The sequence below is a fragment of the Lepidochelys olivacea genome (assembly GCF_965140295.1).
Source record: "Lepidochelys olivacea isolate rLepOli2 genome assembly, chromosome: 23".
NCBI classification, from domain to species: domain Eukaryota; kingdom Metazoa; phylum Chordata; order Testudines; family Cheloniidae; genus Lepidochelys; species Lepidochelys olivacea.
Window position 1 is genome coordinate 11,836,977 of NC_140433.1, and position 16,152 is coordinate 11,853,128.

Here is a 16,152-nt window from a genome sequence, read left to right on the forward strand (position 1 = left end):
CTCACTATGGACCCACATGGGCACCTCTTAGATCCCACTCCGATTTGGGGTGCATGGGGGGGTGTTGAGAAACCGATACAGCTGGGGCGGACCCTGGTCTCGTTCGGACTCACCGTGCCGCAGGGGAGACGGTCGCCCCCCGAAAGACGAGCCAGACACCCCGGATTCTCCAAGGAGGGACAGGAACACCGAGCTGGGTGCTGCCCTCATAGGGCAAGGGCTGGGGTCACCTGGCGTTCCCCACTGAGCCCTCCAGCCCGTCCCAGCTGCTGAGGGCTTGGAGCTCCAGAGGGGCCGGCTGTGGGGAGAGGCGTGTGGGGCTGGGAAAAGGAGAAGCGGGGGCGGGACGGGGAGAGGGAGCGAAGGAAGGAATCAGCAGAGAGGAAGGTGCTGGCTCTCAGCCTTCCCGGACGATTGTACCCCTTGCAGGAGGCCAACGCGTCTTGCGTTCCCCCGAGTTTCACCTCCCTGAAAAACGACCTGCTTCCAAAATCAACCCACCAAATACGACAGTGCCCCAGACACAATGTTACTGAAAACCTGCTTCCCCTCGCCTTGTCCCCATATCAGGTGAACCAACCGGGATAGAAATCCTGTCCTTACCTCCCAGGGGATCATACACGGAGCCGTCCAAACCCGTCACCGCCTGGATGAAATGTTCCCTTGTCCTGACTTTGCAGGCGCGTTTTCTGTCGCCTGCTGTAAAACCAGGCAAATATCTGGATGAGTTGATAGACCCCCTGGGAGACCTCGGCCTATCCCTGGGGATACACGTATCCCTGGTGGAGAACCACTGGATGGAGGGACCCAGACCAGCGCTTGGGTCGTGGCTGGGTTCAAACCTTCCCCTCTAGGGGGCGCTGGCTCCCATCCGGCCCCAGGGCAGGGACTGGCTGGCTCAGGGGGGCGGGGAATGGGGCACGGGGCCTTTCCCCTCTAGGGGGCGCTGGCTCCCATCCAGCCCCAGGGAAAGAACTGGCTGGTTCAGGGGGGCGGGGAATGGGGCACGGGGCCTTTCCCCTCTAGGGGGCACTGGCTCCCATCCAGCTGGTTCATGGGGGTGGAGAATGGGGCACGAGGGTCAGAGGAATCTGTTTTTATTCTCAGCTGCCCCACGGCTGTAAAGTGGGGAGAATGATTCTCTTGGGGTCTAGTTAGAGTGGGAGCTCCATGGGGCAGGGACGATCTCTAGGTCTGTGCAGCACCCGGCACAATAGGGACCTTGATTCCCCCACAGCTCTCACGGTGCCCCTCACTCCCAACCCGTAGCCCTCTGCCAGCCCAGCCCAGGGCCCGGCCCCAGCTCTGCCCCTCACTCCCAACTCGCAGCCCCCTGTTAGCCCAGCCCTGGGCAGGGCCCCAGCTCTGCCCCTCACTCCCAACTCGCAGCCCCCTGTTAGCCCAGCCCTGGGCTCCCCCCAAAGCTCTGCCGGTGCCCCTCACTCCCGACCTGCAGCCCCACCTCCCATTCCCAGCTGGCCAACTCTGTCCTTCACTTGATGAAAGCAGCCATCAATCTCGATGCTGGTTTTATGACCCCCCTCCGCCCCCCACCCCGGGTTGCCCATTTGGATCAAAGGTTAATTAATCCGAAGCAGACCGTGTCCAGAGTTATTCTGACCCCCGCCCGGGCAGGTGGTCCCAGCCCTGACACACAAGCTGCTATGAAAGACCAACAGGGCCCCGGCCCTGCCAGGGGGCCGGGGACTCAGTGCGGGGCTGTGGGGACACAGCAACCATTTGGGACTCAGCTTGGAGGGGGAAGGGAAAGGCAGGTGGGATTAACCCTGAATCAGAGACGCCTGTCACCCTAAAGGAGCTCGGATTTCATATGCCCAGCGTCGGGATGCAGCCCCTCTGGGGTGGGGCAGGGGCTGGGTATACAGGGACCCCTTGCACGGCACTGGGACGTGGCCCCTCTGGTGTGGGGCAGGGGTTGGGTATACAGGGACCCCTTGCACGGCACTGGGACGTGGTCCCTCTGGTGTGGGGCAGGGGCTGGGTATACAGGGACCCCTTGCACGGCACTGGGACGTGGCCCCTCTGGTGTGGGGCAGGGGCTGGGTATACAGGGACCCCTTGCCCCGCGCCAGGACGTGGTCCCTCTGGGGTGGGGCAGGGGCTGAGTATACAGGGACCCTTCGCCCAGATCAGGGTGTGAAGGGTTGAATCTTACCATGTGATTGGCCAGGCCATTGTGATGTCGGGGATGGGTGCCGAAGGTGATTGGCCGCAAGGCAGGGGGGCGGGGTGGTGCGAGGTCACCCCCTGGTGGCCGGCCATGGCCTGGGCGGTGTGGCTGGCGCTGTGGGTGCTGGGGGGTCCAGGGGGCCGGGGCTGCCTGCGCTGCGACCCCGGCTCCATGCGGCTGCTGCGGGAGCTGAAGGGGCCCTACCTGGTCAGGCAGCTGCGGGGGGACCCGGACCTGCGGGCGCGGCTGGAGGCCCTGCTCGAGCGCAGCCTCCAGGGGCTGGCGGAGCTGCCCATCGGGCCCCAGACATACATGGGGGTCATCGGTGCGCAGGGGCCCCTACCCCCTGCCTCTGCCACCCCAATACAGCCCGGAGGGAGGGGGGAGAGGGAGTTGGGGGGATGTTAGGAGAGGAGGGGCTGTCTGGGGGGGGCAGCAATCCAGAGCGTTGGGTCTCATCCCCTTTGCTGCCCCCCCACTAACACATCACCCCCCCCCCCAGATGAGAAGACGATGGGAGAAGCCGCCGCCCACTTCAGACGGGCCGTGACCCGAATCATGGAGAATGACTTCAAAGGTACCAGCCCTGGGGTGCCCCTCACTCCCGACCCGCAGCCCCCTGCTAGCCCGGCCCTGCCCGTGCCCCTTGCTCCCGACCCGCAGCCTCCTGCTAGCCCGGCCCTGCCCGTGCCCCTCACTCCCGACCCGCAGCCCCCTGCTAGCCCGGCCCTGCCCGTGCCCCTTGCTCCCGACCCGCAGCCCCCTGCTAGCCCGGCCCTGCCCGTGCCCCTCACTCCCGACCCACAGCCCCCTGCTAGCCCGGCCCTGCCCGTGCCCCTTGCTCCCGACCCGCAGCCCCCTGCTAGCTCAGCCCTGCCCGTGCCCCTCACTCCCGACCCACAGCCCCCTGCTAGCCCGGCCCTGCCCGTGCCCCTTGCTCCCGACCCGCAGCCCCCTGCTAGCCCGGCCCCACCGGTGACCTTCACTCCCGACCCGCAGCCCCCTGCTAGCCCGGCCCCACCGGTGACCTTCACTCCCGACCCGCAGCCCCCTGCTAGCCCAGCCCTGGGCTCCCCCTTCCAATTGCCATTGAGGCAGCGCCCTCTGCTGGCTGCTCTGCGGTTTTGCAGCTCGATTAACCATTTGAACCCTGAACCGCTTAGACGACGTGGGTCGATTCTAGGAGAGGGATTTTCGCGGGGGGTGGGGGTGTTTGCTCTGTATGTGGGTGGTGGGATATGGGGGGAGGGGCTCCGCTTTGGTGTCGGGGAGGGGTGTCTGGTTTTCAGTTAAATTCCCCTGTTGCCTCTTGAACCTAATGATGGGGCAGGGCAGGACCTGAGCTGCTGAGTCACATGGTGAGGATCTGAGGGGTGGGGCTGGGGTGGCTGAGGGCTATGGGTGTGGCTAGACGGGAGCCACGCTCACATGGCTGCCCAGTTGTGTGGGGCCGTGGCACTGTCCTGTGTGGTGTTCACAGCACTCTGGTTGCTCTGCAGATGGGCAGCTTTTCAACGAGGTGATGTGGAGTCTGCAGGAGCTGAGAGAGACCTTCACAAGCCTCATGGCCCGATTCCAGAGAGAGGGTGAGGGAAGGTGCTCCTCACTCCTGACCCACAGCCCCCTGCTAGCCCAGCCGTGTTCCCCCCAACCTCTGCTGGTGCCCCTCACTCCTGACCCGCAGCCCCCTGCTAGCCCAGCCCTGTTCCCCCCAAGCCTGGCCGGGGCCCCTCACTCCCGACCCACAGCCCTGTCCCCCAGGGGATTGGGGGGGGATGGGCCCCATTTCTCACCCTTCTTCTTCCTTCTTGTTTTGCAGTTTTTTGCCCGAATAAGTGTGGTGAGTGGGAGCTGGAGGAGGGGGGGCAGGGACAGATCCTGGGGGGTTCCAGGGACCCCATCTCTGATTCCCTGGGGGGGGTCAGGGATCTCCGTGCTGGGAGGGTCCTATCCTTGACTGCACTCCAGGCCAGGGCGCCCTGACCTCCTAATGCTAACCCCCCTGCAGCTGTTCAGGGCCTCCCTGCTGACCCCCAGTAATCCCTCACCTCCCGCCAGCCCTTGAATGCCTGGGTCCAATTCCCCCAGCAAGTCAGGTTCTGACCCCCAGGACATTGGCACCAACCTTACTCCCCGAGGGGCCATCCCCCCACCCCAGCTTCTGGGGCTCTGATTCCCCCCTGGGCTCTGACCCCTGCCTCTCTGCAGGGCCCTAACCCTGACACCCCCTGGGCTCTGACCCCTACCATCCCTGACACCCCTCTTGGCCCTGATCCCTGCCTCTCTGCAGGGCTCTGGCACCCCCCCACCCCCCCGGGCCCTGACCACCACCTCTCTGTAGGGCTCTGACCCCCCACCCCTGGCTCTGACCACCCCTTAGGCCCTGACAGCCCCCCGGCTCTGACCTCCCCACTGGGCTCTGACCCCCGCCTCTTCGCAGGGCGCATGGTTCACCAGTTCATCGACTGTCGGGCCTGTGGCACCGAGATCTACTCCTGCAACCGGGACCTGCGCTGTGGGGGTGAGCGGGGGGTGCCAGGGAGGGATGGAGGAGTCAGACAATGTGGGGGGGTCGACTGTGAAGGGATTCGGGGAGGGTCTAGAGGCCTCCAGCCTGTTTTGGGGTTTCACTCTCAGGCTCCAGGGCCTGACTCCTCCTGCAGGGTCAGGAAGGAAAATCCCCTCCCCACCACATGGTGAGGTGTATTGTGGGTAACGATGGGGTCCCCTCTATCTGACTTTGGCCACTGTCAGAAGCTGGACTGGATGGGCCCATTGCTCTGACCCGGGGGGGGGTACAGGGAGGGATGGGCCAATTGCTGTGATCCAGGGCACACTGCTGGGGTCGATGTGGGGGATGTTACTGGGGTGGATGATGGTCGGGGGGGGGGGCGGTTATGAGCTCTGATCTCTGGGTCTCTGGCAGAGCGGAGGCTGCAGGTCCAGCAGGAGGACGACCTGATCCTGGACTGTGCCTTGACCTGGCACCGTGCCAGCTACGGGGCCAAGAGCTACCGCTTCTACCGGGTACAGGGCCCCTCACTCCCGACCCACAGCCCCTGTCAGCCCAGCCCTGAGCTCCCTCCCAGCTCTGCCGGTGACCCTCACTCCCGACCCACAGCCCCTGCCAGCACAGCCCTGAGCTCCCCCGCCAGCTCTGCCGGTGACCCTCACTCCCGACCCGCAGCCCCTGCCAGCCCAGCCCTGAGCTCCCCCCCAACTTTGTCGGTGACCCTCACTCCTGACCTGCAGCCCCTGCTAGCCTGGCCCTGAGCTACCCCCCAGCTCTGCCGGTGCCCCTCACTCCCAACCCCCAGCCCCGGCTAGCCTGGCCCTGGGCTCCCCGCAGCCCTGCCGGTGCCCCTCACTCCCGACCCCCAGCCTGCCTGATCCCTGTGTCTCTCCGGCAGGTGGTGGGGGGCGTGGAGCAGGTCATAGTCACGGGCCCCGACGCCTTCCTCGTGAAGAAGGAGGCGACAGTGAAGGACTCGGGGCACTATCGCTGCGAGATGCTGAACACCCAGGGCTGGGTCTGCTCCAAGCTGCGCTTCCAGGTGACAGGTGAGGCGGACAGAACCCAGGAGTCCTGGCCCCCAGCCCTTCCCCCCAGTTCTAACCACTAGCCCCTACTCCCCTCCCAGAGCTGGGAGAGGAGCCAGCCCCCCCCCCCTCTAACACCTGTCCCCTCCCCATTGCAGTGACTCCCCTGCTGGGGAATAGCACCTCACCGCCTTTGCCGCCCCTGCTGGGGCCCCTGACGCTGCCCCCCCCACCACGGAGCCCGACCCTCCTGGGGGGGCCTGGAGACTGGACCGTCTGGGTCATCATCGGGAGCAGCGCCGGGCTGGTCCTACTGCTCCTCGGGGGCTGGTGAGTCCAGATACCGGGGTCCCCCCCACCCCTTCCCCCAGGGGGGCAGGGCCCCCATGTGCCAGGGTCTGCATGTCTGGGGGAGGATGGGGGGAAAGGCCTGTGCCAGGGTGGGGGGCAGATGCTGCCTCTGTCTCCCCCCCCACCAACAGCTCCCCCACTCTCCTTCCCTAACCCGCCTTCCCCACCCTACAGCGCCTGCGTCTATCGCCGCCAGGGGAAGGTGCCCGAGGAGGACGGTGGCAGCCAGGGGGGGCAGCTGAAGACATGACCTGCCCCCACCCCCGGAACCAACCCCCCCGCCAGCCCAGCACTGGTTCCTCCCACCTCCGAGGCGAGGGGGGTACTGGACCCCCTCCCCCCGCTACGTTGAAATAGATGGGATTTTATTGCCAACGCACTGTCGTCCCGGACTCCTGGGTTCTGTCCCCGCTTTGGGGAAGGGAGCAGTGTCTAGTGGTTGGAGCAGGGTGGAGGGGGGAGCTGGGAGCCAGGACACCTAGGTTCTATGCCAAACTCATTGTGCCTCAGTTTCCCTCCCTATGGACAACCCCTCAGCTGACCCCGCCCTGCCCAGCTGGAGTTAAAAACCACAGAGGCAGCCGGTGCAGTGGGAAGGGGCTTTATTGTGTGGGGGGAGCAGCTTGGCTTCCAGAAGTCCCCCCTCGACTGACCCCTCCCCCAGCCAGCACTTGGGGGAAGGGCCTCCCAATCCATGTGGGCGGAGCCATCAGAACTGTGGAGCTGGGGCGGGGGTTTGAACGAGGCTAGGCAGTTCCAGGTGTATTGGGGGGGTTGGATATAAGTGGGGGTTTCTACTCAGTCCCCTGCGAATCGGGGCTCATGGGAGGCCAGAGCCTCCACTGCCCCCCCACAGTGATGTGTGTGATAACGAGCCCCTACCCCCACTCTGGGGAGCAAACAGGAGTTGAGCTCCGCTGTTGTGAGCTTCCCCACGGCAGTGCCCCAAAGGGGTTGCGAGCTTCCCCACAGCAGTGCCTGGGGGGTGCTACGAGCTTCCCCAGAGCAGTGCCCTATCACCCAATCAGTCCAAATTTCTCAGTAGCCTTTGGCCACTGTCAGCTCCCGCCCCGCCCCCCGTGCTACGACACCTCCCCCACTAGTTCAGCCCCCTTAGGGAGCTGCCCCCTCACCAGTGGTCAGAGACTCCCCACCCCTTAATTATCAGGCAGGGCACAGTGGGGGTGGGGGGGACGGGGTATAAATGGGAGGAGGCCAGGAGCTGGGGGGCAGCCTGGGTGGGAGGAGGGAGGTGAAGGGCTCTGGGAGGAGGGGAGGACCCGGTCCCAGTGGGGGGAGAGTGAAAAGGGCCGGGGGCGGCAGCGGGAGTGGGGCAGCCCCCAATAGAACACTAGGCTCAGAGATGGTACAGTCCAACCAAGATGGCGTCTACAGTCACCATTTCCCACCTCCCTCTGCCAGTAAAACAAGAGGTTAAAAAAATGGTACGATCCGTCCAAGATGGTGTCTAGAGTTGGCCACTCCACTCCCAACCCAGCTAGGTCCAAAGATGGTACAATCCAAACTAAGATGGTTTCCACAGCCTCCCCTCTGGTCAGTAAGACACTGGAGTCAAAGGTGGTATGTCCCAAACAAGATGGCATCCCACAGGTGGAGTTGCCTTCCACCTGCCAATGAAACACTCAGGTCCAATTAAATGGTACGGCCCAAATAAAGAGGGCATTTGGACTTGGCATCACCCCAAGCACCAATGACTGGACCAATCCAAGATGGCACTTGGAGCTGACGTGACTCAAACACCAGTGGTCTGATCCATTTAAGATGGTGGTGGAAGCTGGCATCACCCCCAAACAATGGCTTAACCATTCAAGATGACAGCTGGAGCTGATGTGACCCTGAACACTTATGGTATCACTTACATAAGATGGCAGCCACGCACCGTATCACTCTGAACACCAACAGTTTGATCCTTCCAAGATGCCCCTTGGGGCTGACAACCAAAACAGCAATGGTTTAATCCATCCAAGATGGCATCCAGTGTTGACGTCACCCAGTAAAATGGTTTCACCATCCAAGATGGTGTCTGGAGTTGGCATCATCCCCAAGCAATGATTTCATCCATCCAACATAGCATCCAGTTGGCTTCACCAATCAATGGTGGTATCCCGAGCTGATGTCAACCCCAAACAATGGTTTCACCCATCCAAGATGGCATCTGGAATTGATATCACCATCCAAAATGGCACCTAGAGTTGACGTCACTGCAAACAATGGTTTCACCCGTCCAAGATGGCACCCAGAGTTGATGTCACCTGGAGTAATGGTTCCAAATATCCAAGATCACACCTGCAATTGAGGTCATGCCAAATAAGGGTTCAACCTATCCAAGATGGTGCCGGGAGTTGACGTCACTGAGAATAATGCTTCTACCCATCCAAGATGGCGCCTGGAGTTGATGTCACCCTGAACAATGGTTCCACCCATCCAACATGGCGCCCGGATTGACATCACTCCGAACAATGGGTCCAGTCATGCAAGATGGTGCCCAGAGTTGACGTCGCCCATCCAAGATGGCGCCCGCATTGGTGTGATTGGTTGGCATCTCTGGGGTGGCGGTGGGGGGCTCCCCATGGCCGGGCCAGGGAGGCCCGCACCCCCTACCACTGCTCCACCATCAGGTCAATCATGTGGTTGACGCTCAGTTCGGGCGAGTCAAAGAAGTCAGTGGAGAAGATGCTGCTGCCGCCGGGGGCACCGGGCCCCATCCCTGAGGCCGGGCCAGCCGTCAAGGCCTCCAGCCAATCGACGGGGTCGAAGGCAGGCCGGGGGCCGGGCGATGGGGGCCCCTCCGGGGGCTCCGGGGAGAAGACCCCGCGCAGGGAGTCCGAGGGGGACGAGGAGGAGGAGGAGGGAGGGGTGAGGAAGTCATAGTGGCCAGGGAAATCCAAGATGGCCGCTGCCGACGGGCTGCGACGGGGCTTCTTGCTGGGTGCCCCCTGCTGGCTGAGGGGCGAGGGGGGCCTGCGGGGCTCCGTGGGGAGCAGCAAGGGGGCATCCGTGGGGAGCAGGTCACCTGGAGAGGGGGTGTTGGGGGGTTAGATAGACATGGGATGCTGAATGGAACTCCCCATGCTGCTCCCCGCAGCCCAGCGCCCCCCGCTGAGCCCTCCTCCCCTGCTTTCTGCAGCCCAATGCCCCCCACTGAGTCCCCCATGCCGCTCCCCGCAGCCCAGTGCCCCCCGCTGAGCCCCCCATGCCGCTCCCTGCAGCCCAACGGCCCCCGCTGAATCCCCCTCCTCCGGGGAGCCCCCTGCCCAGCTCCCCACAGCCCAGGGCCCCTGGCCGAGCCCCCTGCACCATGGCACCCCATACACCAGGCTGGGGCAGGGGGGCGAGTGCTGAGGGCGGGGGGGGTACCTGGCTCTCACCTGCACACCCCAGCGGCTCCTCCAGGATGTCTTCAATCGACTGACTTGGGACCAGCTGTGGACGGGGAGGGAGAAAGGGAGTGAAGGGCAGAGACTGGGGCACTGCCCCTCTGGGGTGGAGCACGGGGGCTGGGTATATGGGGACCCCCCCCAGTACCTGGGCTTTCTGGATGGCCTCCTGCAGCTCCTCCTCCAGGGAGCGGGGGGCCGGGGCGGGGCTGGCCGTGATCTGCAGGGGCAGTTCTAGGTCCTCCCCGATTGGTTCACAGGAAGGGGGGCAGAAAACCTGAGGGGGGAGGGACACGGGGGTAAATTTGAGAGTCCCCCAGCTCATCCCCTGCTCCCCACACAGCCCTTTGCCCCTCCCTCCTTGGCTAGGCCCCGCCTCCCTCTGAGTGCCCCTCCCCTACCAGCTGGTCATGACCCCGCCCCCTCAGCCACTCCCCGCTTACCTGGGATGCCCCACCCTCTCTGATTGCTCCGCCCACTCCAATTATGGTACGGCCACACCCACTGCCATGCGCCCGGCAATTTGGCCCATCCTCCCCGCCCCTGATCATGCCCCGCCCCCAACACGCATGCTCCCACCCTAATCCTGCCCCGCCCCCGGCACGCATGCTCCCACCCCGATCATGCCCCGCCCCCGGCACACAAGCCCCGCCCCCGGCACACCCGCCCTCACCCCGATCATGCCCCGCCCCCGGCACACAAGCCCCGCCCCCGGCACACCCGCCCTCACCCCGATCATGCCCCGCCCCCGGCACACAAGCCCCGCCCCCAGCTCTCACCAGGAAGCCCTCTCTCCCAGGGGCCGTGCCCTCGGCGGTCTCCCCGGCGGGGGGCTGGGGGCCGGGGCTGGCCAGGGGCGAGGGGGGCCGGGGCTCCCCCTCCGGGCGGCCTCGCCGGCACTTGCGCAGCTGCAGCTCCTCCCGCAGGTCGTCGGCCTCCTGCTGCTCCCGCCGCAGCTCCCAGGTCAGGCTCTCAATGAGCCGCTGCTTCTCCCTCAGCGCCCGGTCGGCGGGGGGCAGGGCCGGGGGGGGCGGCCCCGGGGCCCCCCGCACCTGGAAGGGCTTCAGCCGCTCCAGCAGGGCCGGCTTGGTGCCCGACACCGGCTGCCCGCGCTGGCGCAGCTGCTGGCGGAGCTCTGACACCTGGGGGTGAGGGGGGTGTCAGTGGGGGGGGGCACAGACGGACGCCCCCGTTCCACCCCCCCAAGGATGTCTTCTTGGCAGAGGAGGGAGCCCCTCCAATCCTCTAGCCCCTCCCAAGCTCCCTATCCCTATAATCCCCCCACCCCTCAAGCCCCACCCCCACCCTTCCAATAACCCCTCCCCGCCCCCTCATAATCCCCCCACCCCTCCAATAACTCCCCTCCCCACCCCTTCACAGCCCCACCCCCACCCTTCCAATAACCCCTCCCCGTCCCCTCATAATCCCCCCACCCCTCCAATAACTCCCCTCCCCACCCCTTCACAGCCCCACCCCCACCCTTCCAATAACCCCTCCCCACCCCGTCACAACCCCCCCACGCCCATGACCCTCCCCCATTCCCTCACAACCCCCAAATCCCCACTCCCCATTTCCTCCTCCTCCACCCTGGCAGCCCCCCCGCCAGTCTGCCCCCATGGGGGAGCAGGAGAAAGATCAGGGTCCTCCCCAGCTTTGCCCCCTCACAGACACACTCACTGTCAGGTCATCCAGGTTGGCAGGCAGCAGCTCAGGCTTGGGGGGCACAGGAGGGGTGAGGGGTGTGGGCGGGGCTGCCAGGGTGATTTGGGGGGCCGCGAAGGTGATCACCGGATCTGGGGAAATACTGGGGGGGGGCAGAGAGAGAGGAGGAGTTAGAGGGGGCAGATTCAGTTAGGGGGGATTGAGAGGGTTCAGTGGGGGTTGGGGGTAACTGGTGCTCAGGGGGCACAGGGAGTTCAGGGGGGTACCTGGCACTGAGGGGGTGCAGGGATAGTTGGGGGGGTACCTAGCACTCGGAGGTGCGGGGGGGTACCTAGCACTCGGAGGTGCGGGGGAAGTTGGGGGGTACCTGGCACTCAGGAGTGCAGGGGGGTACCTGGCACTGAGGGGGTGCAGGGATAGTTGGGGGGGTACCTGGAACTCAGGGGGTGCAGGGAGGTGCAGGGGGGGTACCTGGCACTGAGGGAGTACCGGGGGGTACCTGGCGCTGAGGGGGTGCAGGGGGTACCTGGCACTGAGGGGGTGCAGGGGGTACCTGGTGCGCAGGGGGTGCAGGGGGAGTTGGGGGGTACCTGGCACTCAGGGAGTACAGGGGGGTACGGGGGGGGTACCTGGCACTCAGAGGGTGCAGGGACAGTTGGGGGGTACCTAGCACTCGGAGGTGCAGGGGGGTACCTGGCACTCGGGGGTGCAGGGGAAGTTGGGGGGTACCTGGCACTCAGGAGTGCAGGGGGGTACCTGGCACTGAGGGGGTGCAGGGATAGTTGGGGGGTACCTGGAACTCAGGGGGTGCAGGAAGGTGCAGGGGGGTACCTGGCACTGAGGGGGTGCAGGGGGAGTTGGGGGGTACCTGGCACTCAGGGGGTTCAGGGAGGTGCAGGGGGGTACCTGGTGCTCAGGGGGTGCAGGGGGAGTTGGGGGGTACCTGGCACTGAGGGGGTGCAGGGGGTACCTGGCACTGAGGGGGTGCAGGGATAGTTGGGGGGTACCTGGCACTGAGGGGGTGCAGGGGGGTACCTGGCACTGAGGGGGTGCAGGGATAGTTGGGCGGTACCTGGCACTCAGGGGGTGCAGGGGGGTACCTGGCACTGAGGGGGTGCAGGGGGAGTTGGGGGGTACCTGGCACTCAGGGGGTGCAGGGGTACCTGGCACTCAGGGGGTGCAGGGATAGTTGGGGGTACCTGGCACTGAGGGGGTGCAGGGGGTACCTGGCACTGAGGGGGTGCAGGGATAGTTGGGGGGTACCTGGCACTCAGGGGGTGCAGGGGGTACCTGGCACTGAGGGGGTGCAGGGATAGTTGGGCGGTACCTGGCACTCAGAGGGTGCAGAGGGTGCAGGGGGGTACCTGGCACTGAGGGGGTGCAGGGGGAGTTGGGGGTACCTGGCACTGAGGGGGTGCAGGGATAGTTGGGGGTACCTGGCACTGAGGGGGTGCAGGGGGAGTTGGGGGGTACCTGGCACTCAGGGGGTGCAGGGATAGTTGGGGGTACCTGGCACTCAGGGGGTGCAGGGGTACCTGGCACTCAGGGGGTGCAGGGGGAGTTGGGGGGTACCTGGCACTCAGGGGGTGCAGGGATAGTTGGGGGTACCTGGCACTCAGGGGGTGCAGGGGTACCTGGCACTCAGGGGGTGCAGGGATAGTTGGGGGTACCTGGCACTCAGGGGGTGCAGGGGGGTACCTGGCACTGAGGGGGTGCAGGGGGGTACCTGGCACTGAGGGGGTGCAGGGATAGTTGGGGGTACCTGGCACTGAGGGGGTGCAGGGGGAGTTGGGGGGTACCTGGCACTCAGGGGGTGCAGGGATAGTTGGGGGTACCTGGCACTCAGGGGGTGCAGGGATAGTTGGGGGTACCTGGCACTCAGGGGGTGCAGGGGTACCTGGCACTGAGGGGGTGCAGGGATAGTTGGGGGTACCTGGCACTGAGGGGGTGCAGGGGGTACCTGGCACTGAGGGGGTGCAGGGATAGTTGGGGGTACCTGGCACTGAGGGGGTGCAGGGGGAGTTGGGGGGTACCTGGCACTCAGGGGGTGCAGGGATAGTTGGGGGTACCTGGCACTGAGGGGGTGCAGGGATAGTTGGGGGTACCTGGCACTCAGGGGGTGCAGGGGTACCTGGCACTGAGGGGGTGCAGGGATAGTTGGGGGTACCTGGCACTGAGGGGGTGCAGGGGGTACCTGGCACTGAGGGGGTGCAGGGATAGTTGGGGGTACCTGGCACTGAGGGGGTGCAGGGGGAGTTGGGGGTACCTGGCACTCAGGGGGTGCAGGGATAGTTGGGGGTACCTGGCACTGAGGGGGTGCAGGGGGAGTTGGGGGGTACCTGGCACTCAGGGGGTGCAGGGATAGTTGGGGGTACCTGGCACTCAGGGGGTGCGGGGGTACCTGGCACTCAGGGGGTGCAGGGGGGTACCTGGCACTGAGGGGGTGCAGGGATAGTTGGGGGTACCTGGCACTGAGGGGGTGCAGGGGGTACCTGGCACTGAGGGGGTGCAGGGGGAGTTGGGGGGTACCTGGCACTCAGGGGGTGCAGGGATAGTTGGGGGTACCTGGCACTCAGGGGGTGCAGGGGGTACCTGGCACTGAGGGGGTGCAGGGATAGTTGGGGGTACCTGGCACTGAGGGGGTGCAGGGGGTACCTGGCACTCAGGGGGTGCAGGGATAGTTGGGGGTACCTGGCACTCAGGGGGTGCAGGGATAGTTGGGGGGTACCTGGCACACAGGGGGTGCAGGGGGTACCTGGCACTCAGGGGGTGCAGGGATAGTTGGGGGTACCTGGCACTCAGGGGGTGCAGGGATAGTTGGGGGGTACCTGGCACTCAGGGGGTGCAGGGGTACCTGGCACTCAGGGGGTGCAGGGATAGTTGGGGGTACCTGGCACTCAGGGGGTGCAGGGGTACCTGGCACTCAGGGGGTGCAGGGATAGTTGGGGGTACCTGGCACTCAGGGGGTGCAGGGCTGGCACGCACAGCGCTGTGGGGGGTCCCGGGGGGGCCGGCGGCTGCTGTCGCTGCAGGATCTGAAGCTGGAGGAAGAGCTGCTGCTGCTGGAGCAGGCGGGCGTAGGCGGCGTCCAGGGGGGCCGGGGCCCGGGGGGGACGGGCCGCGGGGGGCACGTACTGGTGGTACTTCAACTTCCTCACCTTGGGCTTGGGGTCCTTTGCCTTCTTGGGGCGTGGGGGGGCCTGGGGAAGGGGGGAGAATCTGGCTGGGACCCACCAAGTGGGGCCCCCTCCCCACCCCACCCCACCACTGGGATCACCCCAACTCCAGCCTCACATCCCCCACTGGAACACCCCAATTCTGGCCCCCCCACTTCCCAGCTGGGGCATCTCAATGCTGGCCCCGCTTCCCCATCCCCCCGCTGGGACACCCCAACACCCACCCCCTGCTCGGACCCCCTGGATGGGACCCCCAACACCCACCCCCTGGATGGGACACCCCAGCTCCAGCCCCCCTACAAACCCCTCCCAGTTCCTGCTGGGGACCCGTCCCACAGCCCCCCACCCCCGGTCCCATCCCAGCCTGGCACAGACCTTGGGCAGCGAGGCCGGGGCCTTAGCCGGGGGGCTGCCCGCAGGAGTCTGGGAATTGGGGTCCGGGGCAGGCACCGAGGGGGGCAGGGACTCCAGGATCGACAGCAGCTCCGGCTGCAGGGACAGGGGCCCAGAAAGCCAAGGAGTCACAGAGCAGGGATAGAACCCAGGAGTCCTGGGCAGCCCCCCTCCTCCCCCCCAACTCTAACCACTAGACCCCACTCCTCTTCCAGAGCCGGGGATAGAACCCAGGAGTCCTGGCTTGCAGCACCCCCGCCCCACACCCCCCCACTGTGGTAACTGCAGTGGAAAAATCCAGACACCAGATGGCAGCAGAGACCAAGGGCACCCCCCAGCTCAGCCAGTGCCCCTCACTCCCGACCCGCAGCCCCCTCCTGTCCCCAGCTCTGGGCTCCCCCATGTATCTCACCTGGACAGCGGCCGCTGAGGCCGAGGGCGGGGATGGGTTGCCGGGGGGCCCCCCCAGGCAGGGGGTGAAGCACGGGGAGGAAGAGGAGGAGGACGATGAAGAGGTGCTGAGATCCTCCTCTAATAGGAAGGTCCCAGAGGCAGCAGGGGCTGGATCAGCTGCTGGGGGGGGGGGAGGGAATTAGAGATGTCTCGAAAATTTCACCTGCCCCCCTGAGCCAGCCGGCCCCCCATCCCCAGAACGCATCCCCCCTATCCCCAGTCCCCCCCCCGCTCTACCCACTAGACCCCACTCCCCTCCCAGATCCGGGGAGAAAACCCAGGAGTCCTGGATCTCAGCCCCCGCTCTATCCACTAGACGCCACTCCCCTCCCAGATCCGAGGAGAGAACCCAGGAGTCCTGGATCTCAGCCCCCCCCCCCGATCTAACCACTAGACCCCATTCCCCTCCCAGAGCTGGGGAGAGAACCCAGGAGTCCTGGATCTCAGCCCCCGCTCTACCCACTAGACGCCACTCCCCTCCCAGAGCTGGGGAGAGAACCCAGGAGTCCTGGATCTCAGCCCCCCCCCCCCCCCGATCTACCCACTAGAGCCCACTCCCCTCCCAGATCCGGGGAGAGAACCCAGGAGTCCTGGGGCCTGCCCTACCTTTCACAGCATCTTTGAGGCTGGCGTCCAGGGAAAGGATGTTTTTCGTCACGAGTTCCAGCGGCCCCGGCCGTTGCAGGAGTTTCTCCTTCAGATCCTCGGCCAGACGCGTCTTCTTCTCCTTCCGCTCTGAGGGGTCCCCCCCAGACTCTGCCGGGGGGGGGGCACAGCATGAGTGGGGAGGGCACAGGTCATGGGTGCGAGAAGCCCAAGTGCCATGCACTGATCTGGCTGTGCCAGTCACGGGACCCAGACATCTGGGAGAAGGAACCAGGACCCCAGGCAGCCAGGCAGGTGAGCCCTAGATGGGCTGGGGCAAAGGATTGGGGACCCAGATGTCCTGGTGGGGGGGGACCCCAGATGAGCCGGAGTGTGGGATTGG

General features: G+C 65.6%; 1 protein-coding gene and 1 pseudogene across 2 annotated transcripts in view; one reads left to right on the forward strand and one right to left on the reverse strand.

The window, feature by feature from the left end:
* The window catches only part of LOC311512033 (netrin-1-like), a 32,246-nt gene extending 32,005 nt beyond the window's left edge, over window positions 1-241 (reverse strand). Inside the window, exon 1 of the mRNA XM_084613027.1 lies at window positions 114-241. The gene's annotated coding sequence lies outside the window, so the exon portion shown is untranslated. The remainder of the gene's footprint in view (window positions 1-113) is intronic.
* Window positions 1-16,152, forward strand: part of LOC311511978 (leukocyte immunoglobulin-like receptor subfamily A member 2) — an 873,498-nt pseudogene that overhangs the window by 564,835 nt on the left and 292,511 nt on the right. The gene's annotated exons all lie outside the window — the stretch shown is intronic.